Source organism: Sus scrofa, chromosome 3 (assembly GCF_000003025.6).
Source record: "Sus scrofa isolate TJ Tabasco breed Duroc chromosome 3, Sscrofa11.1, whole genome shotgun sequence".
Taxonomy (NCBI): Eukaryota; Metazoa; Chordata; class Mammalia; order Artiodactyla; family Suidae; genus Sus; species Sus scrofa.
In genome coordinates this window covers 76,893,008-76,911,157 of record NC_010445.4, presented here as the reverse complement: position 1 = coordinate 76,911,157, position 18,150 = coordinate 76,893,008, and the positions used below count along the sequence as shown (strand labels likewise).

General features: G+C 42.2%; 1 protein-coding gene across 3 annotated transcripts in view; it reads left to right on the top strand.

Moving 5' to 3' along the window:
* Nucleotides 1-18,150, top strand: part of CEP68 (centrosomal protein 68) — a 63,324-nt gene that overhangs the window by 21,516 nt on the left and 23,658 nt on the right. For 2 of the 3 annotated variants that reach the window (XM_021087448.1, XM_021087447.1), the window contains exon 1: nt 10,005-10,171. The exons of the other annotated variant lie outside the window; for it this stretch is intronic. The gene's annotated coding sequence lies outside the window, so the exon portion shown is untranslated. Of the gene's footprint in view, nt 1-10,004; nt 10,172-18,150 lie in introns of those variants that run through there. 3 annotated transcript variants of the gene reach the window in all.

Genomic DNA, 18,150 nt, shown 5'->3' with positions numbered 1-18,150 from the left:
CCAAACAGTTGGGGAGCAGAGAAGCAGAAGAAAATGTAGCAGCTGTTTTTTCTCTCTCCTCCCTCCCTTCCCATGTTCCTTCTCTTGCCTTCTTTTCTTTACTTTCTTTTTCACTTTTCCTCTTCCACTGCCTCCTCCTCACGTTTTTTTTTTTTTTTTTTTTTTTTGTCTACCCAGCATCCAAATACCTTCCCTATTTGAGGAGCCTCCCCCATTGTATGAGTCCTGGCAGAAGACAGGACCACACATCTCCGTGTGGAAGCTGAGGGAGTTGGGTACTTTCTGGCCCCACTCCCTGCAAGCTGCAGCTTGGACACATGATGTTCCTGCTAGTGAAGCAGCTGAGAAATAATGTACTGCCGCAGCATCAAATGTCAGCAGGGGTAGCAATCCTTAGGCAGGGCCATGGTGCCAACAGCAGTGTGCAGGCCAAACTGTCCTTGTGATGATAAAAACTGTGAATGTACAAACATGGAAAGAATACAATGGATAGACCATTCACTTAGTGAAGCAGTTCTCTATTGCTGTGAAACAAATTCCTCCAGAACGTAGTTGCCTAAAGGGACAAATATTTATCATGTCACAGTTTCTTTGGGTCAGGACCCCAGGGACCACTTAGCTGAGCGTCTCTGGCTCAGGGTCTCTCAGGAGCCTGTAATCAAGGCGTTGACTGGGCTGCAGTCTCACATGATGGCTGGTCTGAGGAAAGATTTGTGTCCAAGCTCACTCATGTGGTTGTTGTTAGGATTCGGTTCCTCACGGGCTGTTGGACCGAGTGTCTCAGGTCCTCACTGGCTGTTGGCTGGAGACCTCACTCAGTTCTCATCACATGGGCTTCTCCTCCCTGGGGTGGTTCATAATACAGCAGCCAGCTTCCCTCTGAGCCAATGAGGAAGAGAATGTCAAAGACAGAAGCCACAGTCTTTGCAGCCCAGTCACAGAGGTGACATCCCATCATTTCTGCCACATGTAGAAACCAGGCACAAAATCTAGCTCACACCCAAGGGGGAGGGGATTATACAGAGTGTGGATTCCAGGAGAGAAGGGCAGGATTCACTGAGTGCGATCTTAGAGATGGCCAAGCACGGATTCATTGATCATTAACGTTTTACTACCTTTATTAGATACAGCATGTATACTTTTTGGCTGGTAACTAAAAAAGAAGTTAGAGACATCAAGACATTTCATCCCTAATTAACTCAGCTCGCATCTCTTAAGAATGAGGGCATTTTCCTATATAACTACAGTGTTAATTATAATGCTCTAAAGAGTTCCCTATTGGGTTAAGGATCTGGTGTTGCCACTGATGTGTCAGTGCTGTGGTGTGGGTTCGATTCCCAGCCCTGGAACAGGGGCAGCCATTAAAAAAAACAAAAAAAAAACCAGTAGTGCTGTAATTACCTAATGTCAGCTCAAATTCAACTCTACCCGACTATCCCCCAAATATTTTTATAGCCCTTTTTTCTTCTACTCCAGAGTCTGGTTGAGATTCCCATGTTGTTTTTGGTTGTTTTATCTATTTGGTATATTTTAATATAGCACAGTTCTTTCCAATACCATCTGTTTCTGTTTATTCATACTGTTGACGTTTCTGGAGAGTCCAGGCCAATTGTTTTATAGAACATCCCGTATTTTGGAGACAGTTATTTCCTGATGGTGGTATTGAATGTGTCCCAGTATCCACTGTATTTCCTATGGAAATTAAACCACTGTATTTCCTGTGGTTAGGTTAAACATTTTTGGAAAGAAGTCTTCTTAGGGGGCATATGTTTGGAGGTCCCGTTATTAATGATTTTGATCACTTGGTTATGGTGGTGACTGCTCGATTTCTCCTTTATAAATATATAACTTTCTTTTTATAATTAGTAAGTAACCAGTGGGATGAAGCTTAGAGTCTGTATGAATATCCTTTTCCCCATTCACCATCCTTGACATGGTTAATTATTACATTTGGGGTTGTAAATGGTGATTTGTCCTATCTATCATTGCTTGTACATTTATCACTCAAGAAAGTTTAATTTTTCTTCTTCCTTTTTTCTCATGGTTTTTTATTTGAAAATTGTGATGGATTCGTTTTTAAAATCCTTATAATCAGTTAACATTATTCTTTTTGATGTACAAATTGTCCCAAATTTGGCCGGTGAGAAACTCTTTCAAGCTGACTCCTGTATCCATTTTTTTTAAGCTCAATTGAGATATAATTCATCTGCCATTATAGTTCACCCATTTACAGTGTATAGTTCCATAGTTTTTAGTTTACTTACGGAGTTGGGTAACCATAACCACAATCAATTTTTTTTAATCTCCCCAGTACATTATTATTTTTTTCTACTGTACAGCATGGTGACCCAGTTACACATACATGTATACATTCTTTTTTCTCACATTGTCATGCTCCATCATAAGTGACTAGACATAGTTCCCAGTGCTACACAATAGGATCTCATTGCTAATCCATTCCAAAGGCAATAGTCTGCATCTGTTAACCCCAAGCTTCCAATCCATCCCACTTCTTTCCCCTCCCCCTTGGCAACCACAGGTCTATTCTCCAAGTCCATGATTTTCTTTTCTGTGGAAAGGTTCACTTGTGCCATATATTAGATTGTAGATATAAGTGATATATGGTATTTGCCTCCCTCTTTCTGACTGACTTCACTCAGGATGAGAGTCTCTAGTTCCATCTATGTTGCTGCAAATGGCATTATTTTGTTCTTTTTTATGGCTGAGTAGTATTCCAACCACAATCAATTTTAAGACATTTCATCACCCCCAAAAGCTTATTACCTATTATCAGTTACTTCCGATTATTGCCAACTCCCTTAGCCCTAATCTATTCTTTGTCTCTATAGATTTGCCTATTCTGGACACTCACATAAATGGTATCATTTAATATGTGGTCTTTCGTAACCGGCTTTTTTCTCTTAGCATTGTGTTTTCAAGGTTCATCTCTGTTGTGTAGCATGCATCCATACTTTATTCCTTTTCATTGCCAAAGAAAAATTCCATTTTATGGGTATTCCCCATTTTATTTATCCATTCATCAGTTGATGGATATTTGAGTTGTTTCCATTTTTGCCTATTATGAATAATGCTGCTATGAACATTCATGTACAAGTGTTTGTGTGAACATGTGTTTTCATCTCTCTTGCTGGATCATATGCTAAATCCATGTTTAACCATTTGAGGAGCTGCCAGACAGTTTTCCAAAGTAGCTGCACAATTTTACAGTCCTGATAGCAATGTTTGAGGGTTCCAACTTCTTACATCCTCACCAGCACTTGTTATTAGTTGTCGTCTTTACTGTAGCTATCCTAGTGGATGCAGTTATATTACATTGTGATTTTGATTTGCATTTCCCTGAGACTAATGATACTCGTCCATTTCTGTTTCCTTTCGAGAATTCCTATCTTGTTTTATTTTCAGAAAATTTCCTTGCATTATAGTTTTGTTATATTTTTATTCTTTGGAGGCTATGATTATACGTTGGCTCTGTCCATCTCTGTCTCATTTTTTTCTCTGATATTTTTACTTTTCCAAATTTATCTTTGGAAAATATTTTTTTCTTTCTTTTTTCTTTTTCTGGTCACACCTGTGGCATTTGGAAGTTCCCAGGCTAGGGTTGAATTGGAGCTGCAGCTGCTAGCCTATGCCACAGCCACAGCAAGGTGGGATCTGAGCCACATCTGCGACCTATACCACAGCTCATGGCAACGCCAGATCCTTAACCCACTGAGTGAGGATAGGGATCACGCGTGCATCCTAATGGATACTAGTCGGGTTCTTAACCTGCACCAGGAACTCCTTTTTTCTTAATGTTCCTTATTGAATCTTAGGCGCACCCATTTCCCCTTAGACACCATATAATTTAGTTTTCATATCTCAATATTATTGTTTTTTTCTTTCCTGACTCGATTGATCCTCATTTCTCAGCTGTCTTATGTCCGTGTCTTCTTTGAATTTTAAATACCTAATGTTTTACATTCTTTACAGCTTCAGTTGCTCACTAAATGGTATTTATGTCAGGAGTGCTGTGTTGCAGTTTTCCCCTACTTCTTGGTTTTATGTATTGTCATTAGCGAAAAGGGCTGATTACTGCTTTGTTCTTACAGTTATTTTATATCAATGTTGGTTGCTGTTTTCTATTTCAACAAGTCTTGAATCTTCCTGAACCAGAAATAACAAGTGAAGTTTCTGCTGAGGGGAGGTGACAGTGTAGGAGGCCCAAGGTAAGAATAATAAGTCAAGGTTGGAGCAAAAGATTGGAAGGAAGCAAACAAGCAAGGAAGAGTGGAAGATTTCTTAGGAAGGAAATCTCAGGGTGAAAATGGAAATGGTAGAATATATGATGAATATGAGCATTTTATTTTTATTTTTAGGGCCGCACTTGCAGCATATGGGAGTTCCCAGGCATCTCTCAAATTATGTCCAAAGATTCTCCTTCAAAATTTATACTCCCCTTTTACTCAGATTGTTGTTGAGTCCAAACTCGCACGACTGGCCACACAATAAGCCAGTAAATCGAGAGATAGGTTGTTGGGGCAAAGAATAGTGACTTTACTCAGAAGGCCTGCAGATTGAGGAGAGAGTGGACATGTGTCCCAAAGAACCATTTTGCCTGAATTAGAATTCAGGCTTCTTATATGCTAAAAGGAGAGGGAGTCAACTCAAACATTTCCTATTCTGGTCAGCCTCTGGGGGGGATGTGTTCATCTCTTCCTACCTGCAGTCATTCACAGGTGGGCCTGGTCAAAATGCTGTAAGCTAAACAGTTATATAGCTTAAAGCTCATTACCTGGGAGGCAGGGCTCCCAGAGATGGGCCATTATGTATAATTTGAGCTTAAGGGCAACATCCCTTTAGTGATTAACTTGTAATAGAATACAAGAGTTCTTCCCTATTGTTAGCTATTTTTTTTTGTTATTAAAGCAGCTGGTTTAGATATTCGAGAGCAGTATTTGCAGCAGAGCCTACCATTAACTGGCAGCTGAGGTTGGTGTGGTCTCATGCCGCTGGAGGTTACAGTGTTGGCTGGTGACTGGTCCTGACTATCAGAGGACCAGTGTAACTGGAACCCATGAGGTTTCACGGAGCACCTCATCACTCCGGTAGCCAGGGATACAAGCTAATGGAAAGAACTGCACGATGTACAGGCAGGCCCACCAAGGCAGACTCCTCAAGAATGAAGGTTTGGTTAACCCCACCAGGGAAGAATCTGGGCCAGCTAGAAGGTAATGAGGAAGGCTGGAATGGATATTGGAGCTGAGGAATCCTAAATGCCAAGAAAGCCTCATTACCAGTTTCAGAAATGAGGATTGTAGCCTCTACTTGTATTTCTTTTCTTGCTGTGTTTAGAAATGTAAAGGTTTTTTTTTTTAATCAATTGACCTTTTCTTTCATCTCCCTTCTCTTCATTATTGTATTTAAAGTATATCAGGTGAGGAGTTCCCGTCATGGCGCATTGGTTAATGAATTCGACTAGGAACCATGAGGTTGCGGATTCAATCCCTGCCCTTGCTCAGTGGGTTAAGGATCCGGCGTTGCTGTGAGCTGTGGTGTAGGTCACAGACGCGGCTCAGATCTCATGTTGCTGTGGCTCTGGTGTAGGCCGGCAGCTACAGCTCCGATTGGATCCCTAGCCTGGGAATCTCCATATGCTGCAGGAGCGCCTCAAGAAATGGCTAAAAGACAAAATAAATAAATAAATAAAGTATATCAGGTGATATTAATTCTAAAATTTCATCTACATACTATACAACATTGAGGTAGTATTGTGATGAAACTTAGAATGTGTCACCAGCAAGGGTTTTGGACTTTATTTATTTTTTAATTTATTTTTTATTTTATTTTTTTCTATTTCTTGGGCCACTCCTGCGGTATATGGAGGTTCCCAGGCTAGGGGTCGAATTGGAGCTGTAGCCACTGGCCTACACCAGAGCCACAGCAATGAGGGATCCAAGCCACATCTGCAACCTACACCACAGCTCACGGCAACGCTGGATTCTTAACCCACTGAGCAAGGGCAGGGACTGAACCCGCAACCTCATGGTTCCTACTCGAATTCGTTAACCACTGCGCCATGACGGGAACTCCCAGGGGTTTTGGACTTAAAAAAAAATTTTTTTTTAATTACTCAATGAATTTATCACACCTGTAGTTGTACAATGATCATCACAATCCAATTTCACAGGATTTCCATCCCACAACCCAAGCACATGCCCCCACCCTGGACTTTTTTTAATCAATAGAAATTGATAAGAGGCCAGATGAGGAATCCAGGCAAGGCTTTTTTGGGACTCCTATTGCAGCACCAGGAAGTGAAAACAAGTAAGTTTCCCTTGCTTGCTTACTTCTTGAGAAGGAGGGGCAGCTGGTTTTTGAGTGGGTGAGGGTAGGAGCAGAGGGGTGGGTTGGGCTGGGCCCACCCCCTTGGTGGTGCTGCAGGGATCATGAGCAGTACCCTGCTTTTGCTCCTGGTGGCTGAGAAGTCACAGTTGGGTTTTGGCCTTTTTGTATCTTGTTGTTCATAATTTGCCCCAGCTGCACATAGATGCAGTTATTGTTAGTCCCTTACAGTTTCTTTTTATTTTGTTGCTAGAGGAGATGTTTGTCCAGATGCAAACACAGCAGTAAAGGGCCCCAGGTCCCAAGTCCCAGCCTATCTCAAAGAGACCCTCACCCACATATTTAGACTTGGGGTCAGATACAATGGCTGACTTTGAGCAGTTCTCCTCTGGTGATGGCATGAGTGCGTTTTGGTTGTTGGTGGAGGAGAGATGGTGGCATTGTGCAGCCTGAGAGATGGACTGTGGTGAAGTTCTTTTGGCTACCCAGCACCTGAATACCCTTTTACTTTGGTGGGAGCCCCCCACTATGGATCTTCGAAGGAAGTTGGGCCTTCCCCCCCCCCCCCGAAGCCAGCTGGTCCAGCACAAGCCACAGTAGAAACCGGAAGTCTCCTTGTCTGTTGGCAGTTAGAACACAGGCACATGACCAGAGTTGGACAAGTTGGTCCTGTCCCAAATCTGAATCTTGAGTGAATACTGAACATCCCAGAAGAGAGGACAGTTAATTCATGGTGGCACTAAAAGTGCAGGCGTACACCCCAACTACAACAGTTGGAACAGTGTAGCTTTGGCCGAGTATCTTGCTGCCTGATCTTCCTGGGTTTCTATTATTTGAGAGCTGATTCCCCCAGCTTTTCTGGCATAAAGAATATAACCAGGGAGTTCCTGTCGTGGCTCAGCAGAAACGAATCTGACTAGTATCCATGAAGATGCAGGTTTGATCCCTGGCCTCGCACAGTGGGTTAAGGATCCGATGTGCCTGGAGCTGTGGTATAGGTCAGAGACGCGGCTTGGATCTCATGTTGCTGTGGCTGTGATGTAGGCCAGCAGCTATAGCTCCAGTTTGACTGCTAGCCTGGGGATGCAGTCCTAAAAAGCAGGAAAAAAAAAAAAAAGAATATAACCATACATACCTCTTGTTTTACTGTGCTTAAGCTTAGAGGCACCAGAGGAAAAAACAAACTCTCTCCCAGCCTCATTCTTTAAAATCCCAGGCAGGGGTTCAGTTCAGCTCAGGTTGAGTCACATGTTTGAGAAGAGGAAGGAGATGATAGTTGGCTAGGCCTGGGCTCCACGCCTCCTTGCTCTCCATTTTTCCTGCCTTACAGGGGCCAGGGATGTGATGCCCCTAGAGAATCATCTGATCCAGGGTATTTCAAGCAATTCCTCAAAGGAAAGATTACTTGTCAAGCAAAAACAAAGGATGCTCACAACACAAAATTATAGAATGTCGTAGCTGAGAGGAACCTCAGGAGTCATCCACCCTAACTGCTCTTACAGATGAGGAAACCATGTGGGGTAGAAAATGATAAAGGCCATGGAATTCTGTTTTGTGGCACAGCAGGTTAAGGATGCAGTGTTGCCACTGCAGCAGCTCAGGTTGCTGCTGTGGTGTGGGTTTTGTCCTTGGTGGAAGAAATTCCACATACTGTGGGTGCAGCCAAAAAAATTATAAAGGCCATGGGCAAGATACAGAGTGCTGCAGAGTTCAAAGAAGGGAAAGTGCACATTTGGTTGTGGAGATCGGGGAGGGATTTGACCTGGGACCTGACACATACCATGTGGACTGGGCTAGGTTTTGGCTGACTTAAAAATTACTTTTCTGGGAGTTCCCTTGTGGCACAGGGGGTTAAGGACTTGGTGTTATTGCAGCAGCTCAGGTTGCTGTTGTGGTGTGGGTTCAGTTCCTGGCCCGGGAATTTTGATATTTGTAGCCAAAAAAAAAAAAAAAAAATTTCTGTTCATAGTCTGCTTATCTCAAATTCCACCACCCATAACTTCCTTGGCTTTTTGAGACCTTATTCATTTGGCCTTTTTTTTTTTTTTTTTTTTTTTTTTTTTTTTTAAGTACACTTTGCTTGGATTTGGTGCTGTGGTTCTATGCTCTGTTAACCTGTTTGGACTTGACACCATTCTCTGTCCAGCTGGTTGTCTTGAAATAGAGTTTTAACTAAAGAACAACCCCCCTTGGCTAAGAAGGGAGCTGTAAGCCTTTCCAGATATGCTCGTCACTATACCACCCTTCTTGTAATAAAGACCCAAGTCTTAGCCAGCACGATTAGATGACTCCTCAGAGGTCTTCCGTGTATTCAGAGAAGACCAAGGGTCACAAACACAAACACCTTACCGTGTCAGGTGGGTAACAAAGTGTGAAATTGCTTGCTGTTACTTAATACAGAAGTGGTGCTTGTTAGATTTAAATTCTTATTTTAAAAATTAAAGCAAATAAAATCAACGTGCTGCCCAAATAATCTGTGGGTTAGGTTTTGCTCTTGTTTGTTTGTGACTCTTGGGTTAGACAAAACCTTCAGCTATTGTGACAGGTTTTGAAAAACCCCACAAGTCTTTTATCTCCCAAACTGCCGCTCAAGAGCTACTAGATAAAAAATTTGTAAAGTGGAATTCAAGTTGCCCACAGCTGGGCTTCAGACATTTGCAGACCTATTTTACGAATTGGTGAGGCATTCGGTGTAAGTCAGATTGCTGCAAGTGCTCCTGGGAAAAAGCATCGGAACGCAGGAACACTGTTACCATGTAATCCCTTCCCCTCCCCAGCCAGGTGGGTAGTTCCTCTACGCCCCAGATTTCAGCTAAAGAGCTTTGTCATTAGGCCCTCCAGCATCAAGCTGTCCAGAGTGGAAGGAAAGGGGAGGTGATGGAAGGGCATGTGCATCATGGCCTCCCACAGGTTGGATGCCAGTTTCCCTCAGATTCATCACCTATTTTCCTTTAGACCAGGCTGCTCAGAGAGCCGCTAAGCAGCTCGCAGCTCTTTTTATCCACACCCCTCCCATCCTTTCCGAGCCTGCCTAAGTCCCACCTGCCGTCTAAAGCCGTCTCCAACCACCCGGGCTGGGAACCTCACCGTCTTCCGGCGCTAGTGCCCCCGTGGCCCCTGTTCAGGCCTGGGTCACATGCCTGGTTATTTTATTTCATTATTTATATCATTATTTTCTTATTTATTATTTCATGACTTATTAAAGTTTTGGCCGCACCTGTGGCATGTACGCCTCATTGTTTAGATGCGATTGTAAACAGACGCACAAAGACTGTGAGTCCGCCTCACCGCAGCAGCACGGCAGTAACACTGCCGGATGCCTTGCTCAAATGAATGAATGCAACACTCAAGGTGCGACCTACCAGCACTGAGAGAGAGCTCCAAGGCACCCACCCCTCCTAGCAGCCCGGAACTACGCGCAATCGCACAACCCAGCTCGCCCAAAACAGCAGAACGCGATCTGCAGCGTGGAGGGCGGGGGAGGAGAGCTGCTCTAAGAAGATCCGGACTCTCATAGGCCAAGACGATGCCAGGGGTGGGCTCTTCTTGCACGAGCGGGCTTTTCTTGCAGGAGTAGGTCGCGCATTGGTCGACCCTTCGGATTGGGGGCTGGGATTGGCCGTGCCCGCCCCAAAGGAGCCGCCGCGCGGAGGCGGGGCGGACCCGAAGGGCGTGGCCGGCGCTCGGTCCCGCCCCTGGCGTTCTGGACTCCTGCAGGAGGGCAGCGGTGACCACCTGAGACCCCCATCTCCGGGCCACCGCATGGGCCTGCTGGGGCTGCGGGCGCCGCAGTAGGCCCTGTCTGGGTGTCCGGAGCGTTCGAGAAGCGGTAAGTATCGGCTGGCGCGCAATGCGAGGCTCGGCCTCCGCGGCGCTAGGGGCTGCGGCCCGGCCCCTCTGCCCTGCGGACTCTGGGTCTGCGAGGTGGGGCCAGGCGGGCGCGGGGCCTCGCGTCCCCCGCCAGTGAGAGCACGGAGGCTTCGCGGAGACGGGGGCGTCCATTTTGCAAGCGGAAGGGTGGGCGCGGGTGGCGGCCGGGAGTCGAGTCGCGGAGGTGGGAGGCCGGCGTTGGAAAAGCCCGAGCGTCGCGAGGCCGGGCCCCGGGAGCGGCGTGGTGGCGCATCCTCCGGGTCGAGCAGCTGCGCCGCGGTTCTGCCCCGGCCGCGGGGGGACTTATTCCTTTCGCGGCCTCGCCCCGGGTGTGCCCTGTTTACCCTGAGCGCTTTCCGGGTCCAGGTGCTCCGGGAGTAAGGGGCCCGCGGTGTTTCTGGATCCCGGCTACCGCAGAGACCTTCTCTTATCCACTCAGGGTCATTCCCACGTTAAGATGGAGACGAACGATGCCTTCTGATCTCATTGAATGCAGTAGCCCTTGCTGCCGTGGGGAAAAAGCAATTTGTCTCACTTTTTTTTTTTTCCTGCGTAGACGGTCCACCCTTTCCAGCTGTCGTACCTAGAATGGTTCTCAGGCCAGGGGCACAGGACCAAAACCCATTTGAAGTCATTTATAATTCTTCGGTTGGATTCGGTATTGTTTGTAATAAAAATGAGCGGAAGCCTGCCAGTGCCAGAGCAAATTTGGACCTCACTGGGAATTCATTTGGGGGGGCACGAAGATAGGTGGCATTTGTAAACACCATTACCTTCTTAGATCTAAGGTGTGAAGGATGTTAAAATGCATGACAAAATGTGTTGGGTCAAGAAGCCAACGGCCCAGGGCTTGGTTAAAAGAATTAGAAGTCCTCACTCCTCATCGTTGTTCCCCCCACTACTGCGGTTAATCAATTCTGGGCCACTGGGCACAGAAAAGAGCAAATAACTCAGGTGTTACCTCTTCTAGAGAGGTTTGTTTTTTTTTTTAAGCCCCTCCCCCCATAATCACTCCCTTCTTTGGGCCAATTTCTGTAACCTCTCTGTTTTTAAACAACACATGCTGTTTTGTGGTTTCCCCAACCCGTAGCATAATGTTTGGCTTATAGAAGGCACTTAGTGATTGAAGAAAGCTAACAAAACAAAATCAGCAGTGTAGCCAAAAGTTGATGAAATAAAAGCTTTATTTCCTTTAACTCTTTGGGCCAGTTATTCTTATAGGTGAGGGAGGCAGTTGAACTCTGGCTCGCTTAAGTCAAATCACACTTTAGCTCTGCTGTGTTACTGCCTCTGGACGTGTTATTTACTTCTGTACGTCTCCATTTCCTCTGTAAAATGGGAGTGACAATAGTACCTACTCCATGCTTTCTGAGGATTAAATAAAATATTGACATAAAATGTTTAGCATAGTTGCTGGCACAAAGAAAATGTTTAGTAGCTCTTAGCAGTTGTTAGGTTAAAAATAAACATGCTTGAACAGATTCGCTAATACTAAATATCTGTATAGCATTTGAACCCTTGAGAGTGTGTCTGCCTTTTGGTCCGTATCTGTTCCTTGATTTAAGAAAATCTGTTGGGCCGTTCCCGATTTTCCCCTTCAGTACAGGTATTCCATGGAAGATTACTTGTTTTATGCATTTAGAGTGTCACCACCCACTGAAGATTGATGGAGTGCCAAGTAACAGTTTGGCCAAGTATTAGAGTAGGATCTGATGCACTCTTCATGTGGTCTGTACTCAGCGTGGTCATGAAAGAACAGAGTGGAACAGATGGGGGCTTATGTGGCTGGAAAAAACCCTTAGGGTGGTTGGTTCAGATGGAGGTGGACTTGAGGTGGCTTTCTATCCTTTTATCGTCAGTCTCTTTTCGTGAAGAAACCTTTGAAGTTGTTCACAAACATTGTGAAAAGTGGAAGCAGTCTTCCTCCTAGCTCTAAACCTGTTTGCCAGACCTTGAGGTGGCAGATGCACCCCCTGAGGGGGGGATATTGCCTCACTTCCAGGTTTTCCTGTACCACTCTCTGGTGGCAGGAAACAGGCTGAGTTGTTCATATCCTGGAGGAGGTCTCCTTGGCAGGTCTCTTAAATTATTTGGCGTCTCCCAAAGACCATACCTCTTTTTGCTTGTAATTGTCTCAGAATTCTGGTCTCTGAGTCTGCTTTCAGTGTAGCCACATGAATCTTGAATCTTTTCTAGGGAATGCTATTCTCTTTTACAAAAAATATATAGTTAATTTAGAGTGTTGTGTCAATTTCTGCTGCATAGCCAAGTGACTCTGTAGTACTATTCTTTCTGAAGATGCCCTTCCAATTGTGACATTTATAATTAGCCATTAAAAACCTACCACAAGGTGTGTGATTTTTCTAGTGTCCTGTTGGAAAGACCTTAGGACAAGGATCATAAATTTCCTTCTGTGTATGCCTCACATAAGGTAGGCACTCAGTGAATGGTTGTAAAGATATTAGAGTGTTTTTTTCAGAGTGCCGAAACATTGCTGCACTTACCAACCTCCTGAGAACTTGCTAAAATGTAGATTCTGATTCCAAAGCTCTGGGGTGGTGCCTAAGAATCTGCATTCCCAACCAGCTTTGAGGTGATGCAGATGCTGCTCTTCCATGGACAGCACCTTGAGTAGAAAGGTACCAACATAAGCATCTATGTTTGCTTTTTAGACATACTGGTAAACAGGCTTTGTATTCTTCTAGTATTGGGATAAAGTCTTGGATTTGGGAGCCTTTTTTCCTGTTACTTTTTATTTTCTTCTTACCAGTTCCTTTATTGTGTTCCAAAAAATGATTTGAGGTATCTTTCCAAAATAGTTCAATGTAACAGGATTTTAATTAAAGTGATTGAGGGAGTTAGGGTAAAAGAAAATTAAGAGAAGTCAAAGATGAGTTTAATACAAAAGATGAGTGCCTCTCTGTGCTATACATTTTATTTATTTACTTTTGGCCATGCCCACAGTATGTGGAAGTTCCCCTGCTTAGGGATCGAACCCATGCTACGTCAGTGACCCGAGCCACTGCAGTGACCATGCCAATACTTAACCTACAAGTTCCCACAAGGGAACTTCCTGTGCTATACATTTTACTTGGATGGGACTACAGATTTGATTCTGAGCTTCCAAGCTGCAAAGGCAAAGAGGAAATTTCTTTAAAAATCAGTTTTATAAGGTATGTGTGCCCAGGAGTGGGACTGATGGATCATATGGTAGTTCTATATTTAGTTTTCTGAGGTACTTCCACACTGTTTTCCATAGTAGTTGTACCAGTTTACATTCCCAGCAGCAGTGTAAGAGGGTTCCCTTTTCTCCACACCCTCTCGAAGATTAATTGACAGCAGGTGTCTGGTTTATTTCTGGGTTCTCTATTCTGTTTTATTGGCTTGTATGTCTGTTTTTGTACCACTGCCACACCATCTTGATGACTGTAGCTTTGTGATATTGTCTGAAGTCTGTGAGAGTTGTGCCTCCTGCTTAGTTTTTCTTCCTCAGAATTGCTTTGGCAATTCTGGGTCTTTTATGGTTCCATATAAATTTTTGGATTGTTTGTTGTAGTTTTGTGAAAAATGTCATGGTAATTTGATAGGGATTGCATTGAATCTGTAGATTGCTTTGAATAGTATGGCCATTTTAACAATATTCTTCCAATCCAGGAGCATGGAATATCTTTCCATTTCTTTGAATCCTCTTTAATTTCCTTGATTAATGTTTTATAGTTTTCAGCATTTAAGTCTTTCACCTCCTTGATCGGGTTAATTCCTGGGCATTTGATTTTTTGGAGGTGTGATTTTAAATGGCACTGTATTTTTATATTCCTTTTCTAATATTTCATTGTTAGTATACAGAAATGCAACCGATTTCTGAATGTTAATCTTGTATCCTGCTACTTTGCTGAATTCATTGATCAGTTCGAGTAGTTTTTGTGTGGAGTCCTTAGGGTTTTCTATATATAGTATCATGTCATCTGCATAGAGTGACAATTTTACCTCTTCTCTTCCAATTTGGATACCTTTTATTTCTTTTGTCTGATTGCTGTGGCTAGGACTTCCAATACTATGTTGAATAAAAGTGGTGAGAGTCGGCATTCTTGTCTTGTTCCAGATTTTAGCAGAAAGGCTTTCAGCTTCTCTCTGTGGAGTACTATATTGGCTGTGGGTTTGTCATAAATAGCTTTTAGTATGTGAAGGTATGTTCCTTCTGTACCTACTTTGGTAAGAGTTTTTATCACTAGTGGATGTTGGATTTTGTCAAATGCTTTTTCTGCATCTAATGAGATGATCATGCAGTTTTTGACTTTTCTTTTGTTAATGTGATGTATGACGTTGATAGATTTGTGTATGTTTAACCATCCTTGTGAACTTGGGATGAATCCCACTTGGTAGTGGTGTATGATCATTTTTTATATGTTGTTGGATTTGGTTGGCTAAAAATTTGTTGAGAATTTCTGTGTCTATATTCATCAAAGATACTGGCCTATAATTTTCTTCTTTGGTAGTATCTTTGTCTGGTTTTGGTATTAGGGTAATGGTGGCTTCACAGAATGTCTTTGACTGTGTTCCTTCTTCAGACTTTTGGAAAAGTTTAAGAAGGATGGGTATAAGTTGTTCTTTTTATGTTTGGTAGAATTTGCCTATGAAGCCATCAGGTCCTGGACTTTGTCTATAGGGAATGTTTTTATTACATATTCAATTTGATTCTAGGGATCAGTCTGTTCAGTTAACCTGTTTCTTCTTGATTCAGTTTGGTAGTCTGTATGTCTCTAGAAAGTTGACCATTTTGTTGGCATATAATTGTTCATAGTATTACTATTATTTTCGTATTTCTGCAATATCTGTTGAGATTTCTCTTTTTCATTTCTTTTGTTTGAGTTCTTTCCACTTCTTGATGAGTCTGGCCAGAGAGAGGTTTGTCAGTTCAGTTTACCCCTTCAAAAGAACCACCTCTTGGTATTATTGGTTTTTTGTTTGTTTTGGTTTTGGTTTTTAGGGCCACACATATGGAAGTTTCCAGGCTAGGGGTCAAATCAGAGCTGCAGCAGGCAGCCTGTGCCACACCCAGAACCTTAACCCACTGAGTGAGGCTCGGAATCCAGCCTGCCTCCTCGTGGTTACTAGTTGGGTTCATTATCATTGAGCCACAACAGGAACTTCTCTATTTTTTGAATCTCTATTGATTTCCTCTCTGGTTTTTTATGATTTCTTTCCTTTTGCTAACTTTAGGTTTTGTTTGCTCTTCTTTTTCTAATTTTTTAGGTGGTAGGTTAAGTTGTTGATTTCAGATTTTTCTTCTTTTTTGAGGAAGGCATGTATTGCTATGGACTTCCCTCTATGAACTGCTTTTGTGACATCTCATAGATTTTGAATGGTTGTGTTTTCATTATCATTTGTCTCGTGGTATTTTTTAATTTCCCTTTTGATTTCCTTGTTGACCCATTGCTTTTTAGTAACATGTTGTTTAATCTACATGTAGTCAGTTTTTTATCATATCTTTTCTATGGTTGATTTCTCGTTTCATCCCATTGTGGCCAGAGAAGATACTTGAAATAATTTCTTTTTTTTTTTTTTTTATTATTATTTTCCCACTGTACAGCAAGGGGGTCAGGTCATCCTTAGATGTATACATTGCAGTTACAGTTTTTTTCCCCCACCCTTTCTTCTGTTGCAACATGAGTATCTAGACATAGTTCTCAATGCTATTCAGCAGGATCTCCTTATAAATCTATTCTAGGTTGTGTCTGATAAGCCCAAGCTCCCGATCCCTCCCACTCCCTCCCTCTCCCATCAGGCAACCACAAGTCTCTTCTCCAAGTCCATGATTTTCTTTTCTGAGGAGATGTTCATTTGTGCTGGATATTAGATTCCAGTTATAAGTGATATCATATGGTATTTGTCTTTGTCTTTCTGGCTCATGAAATAATTTCTATACTCTTAAATTTGTTGAGGTTAGTTTTGTGGCCCAGTATGTGATCAGTCCTTGAGAATGTTCCATGTGCACTTGAAAAGAATGTGTATTCTAATTTTTTTGAATGTAGTGTCCTGAAAATATCAATCAAGTCTAACTTTTCTATTGTGTCATTTAGGATCTCTGTTGCCTTGTTGATTTTCTGTGTGGAAGATCTGTCCATTGATGTGAGTGGGGTGTTAAAGTCGTCTTCTATGATTGTATTCCTATCAATTTCTCCACTTACGTCTGTTAGTATTTGTTGTATGTATCTGGGTGCTCCTATATTAGGGGCATATATATTGGTGATTGTAATATCCTCTTCTCGAATGGATCCTTTAATTGTTAAATAGTGTCCTTTTTGTTCCTTATGGCCTTATGGCCTTCATTTTAAAGTCTGTTTTGTTTTGTGTGAGTATTGCAACTTCTGCTTTCCTGTCTTTTCCATTTGAATGAAATATCTTTTCCCATCCCCTCACTTTCAACTTATTTGTGTCCTTTGCCCTAAGGTGAGTCTCTTGTAGGCAGCATATTGAAGGCTCTTGTTTTTTTTAATCCAGTCTGCCAGTCCGTCTGTTTTGATTGGAGCATTCAGTCCATTGACACTTAAGATGATAAGTGATAAACATGTATTTATCACCATTTTAAACCTTTTCTGGTTGATTCTATGTTTTTCCTTTGTTCCTTTCTTTTTTTGGTTGGATGTTTTCCTTTTATGTTATGCCTGTGTTCTCTTCTTTTGAGTTTTTGTGACTGTATTGTTTGGTTTTGATTTGTGGTTGCCCTGTTTTTCAAGTATATTAACCCCTTCCTATATCTACTTGCTTTATCCTGATAGTCATATAGGCTCAAACACATTCTAAAAAAAAAGAGTCTAGATTTTCTTACTTTCCTTTTCCGTATTTTATGATTTTGACATCCTTTTTTAACATCTTCATGTTTATCTTGTTTATCCTTTTGCTGTTCCTGTATTTATTGTTGCTTTTACAATAGGTTTTGTTTGTTTTCCTTTTAGATCTGTAAACTCGCTTATTTAAGTTATTACTTTCCAGTTGTGATTTCTTCCATCCTGTTTCTTCTTTCTTCTTTTTTATTTAGAGGCGCTCTTGCAGTATTTCTTTTAGAATGGCTTTAGTTTTGCTGTACTCTTTCAGTTTTTGTTTGTTGGAGAAATTCTTTAAATGATATTCTTCTATTTTAAATGATATTCTTGCTGGGTAGACTATTTTAGGCTGCATTTTTTTTCCCTTTTAGAACTTCGAATATATCTTGCCACTCTCTTCTGGCCTGTAGTGTTTCTGTAGAGAAATCAGCTGATATTCTTATGGGGGTTCCCTTATAGTTAACTCTTAGTTTTTCTCTTGCTGCCTTTAGAATCCTCTATTTACCTTTAACTTTTGCCATTTTTATTATAATATCACTTAGTGTGGACCTGTTTGAGTTCAACTTGTTTGAGGCCTTCCTGTATCTTGATATTTGTTTCCTTTAAATTTGGAAAGTTTTCAGCCATAACTTCTTCAAATATATTTTCAGTCCCCTTTTCTTTTTCTTCTCCTTCTGTAATCCCTATTATGCATAGATTGGCCTATTTTATATTATCCCATAGATCTCTTATATTGCTTTCATGTTATTTCATTTGGTTTTCTGTCTGCTGTCCCGATTGGGTGATTTCCATCATTCTATCTTCCAAGTTACTAATTCGTTCCTCTGCGTTATTCATTCTGCTCTTGAGTGCCTTTAGCTCAGTTTACATCTCTGCAAATGAATTTTCTAGTTTTTCTTGGCTCCTCCTTATATTTTCTAGTTCCTTCCTAAAGCAATCTGTATTACTGTTCATATCTGCTCTCAGTTCCTTCATATTCACCCTTAACTCCTTCAGTATTTTTACTGTCTCCTTTTTGAACTAGGTATCTGTGAGACTCCAGAGGCCTGTTTCATTGTTTGCTCCTTCAGATGAGTCTCCTATTTTAACTGGGAATGGTTCCTGAGCTTCTTCC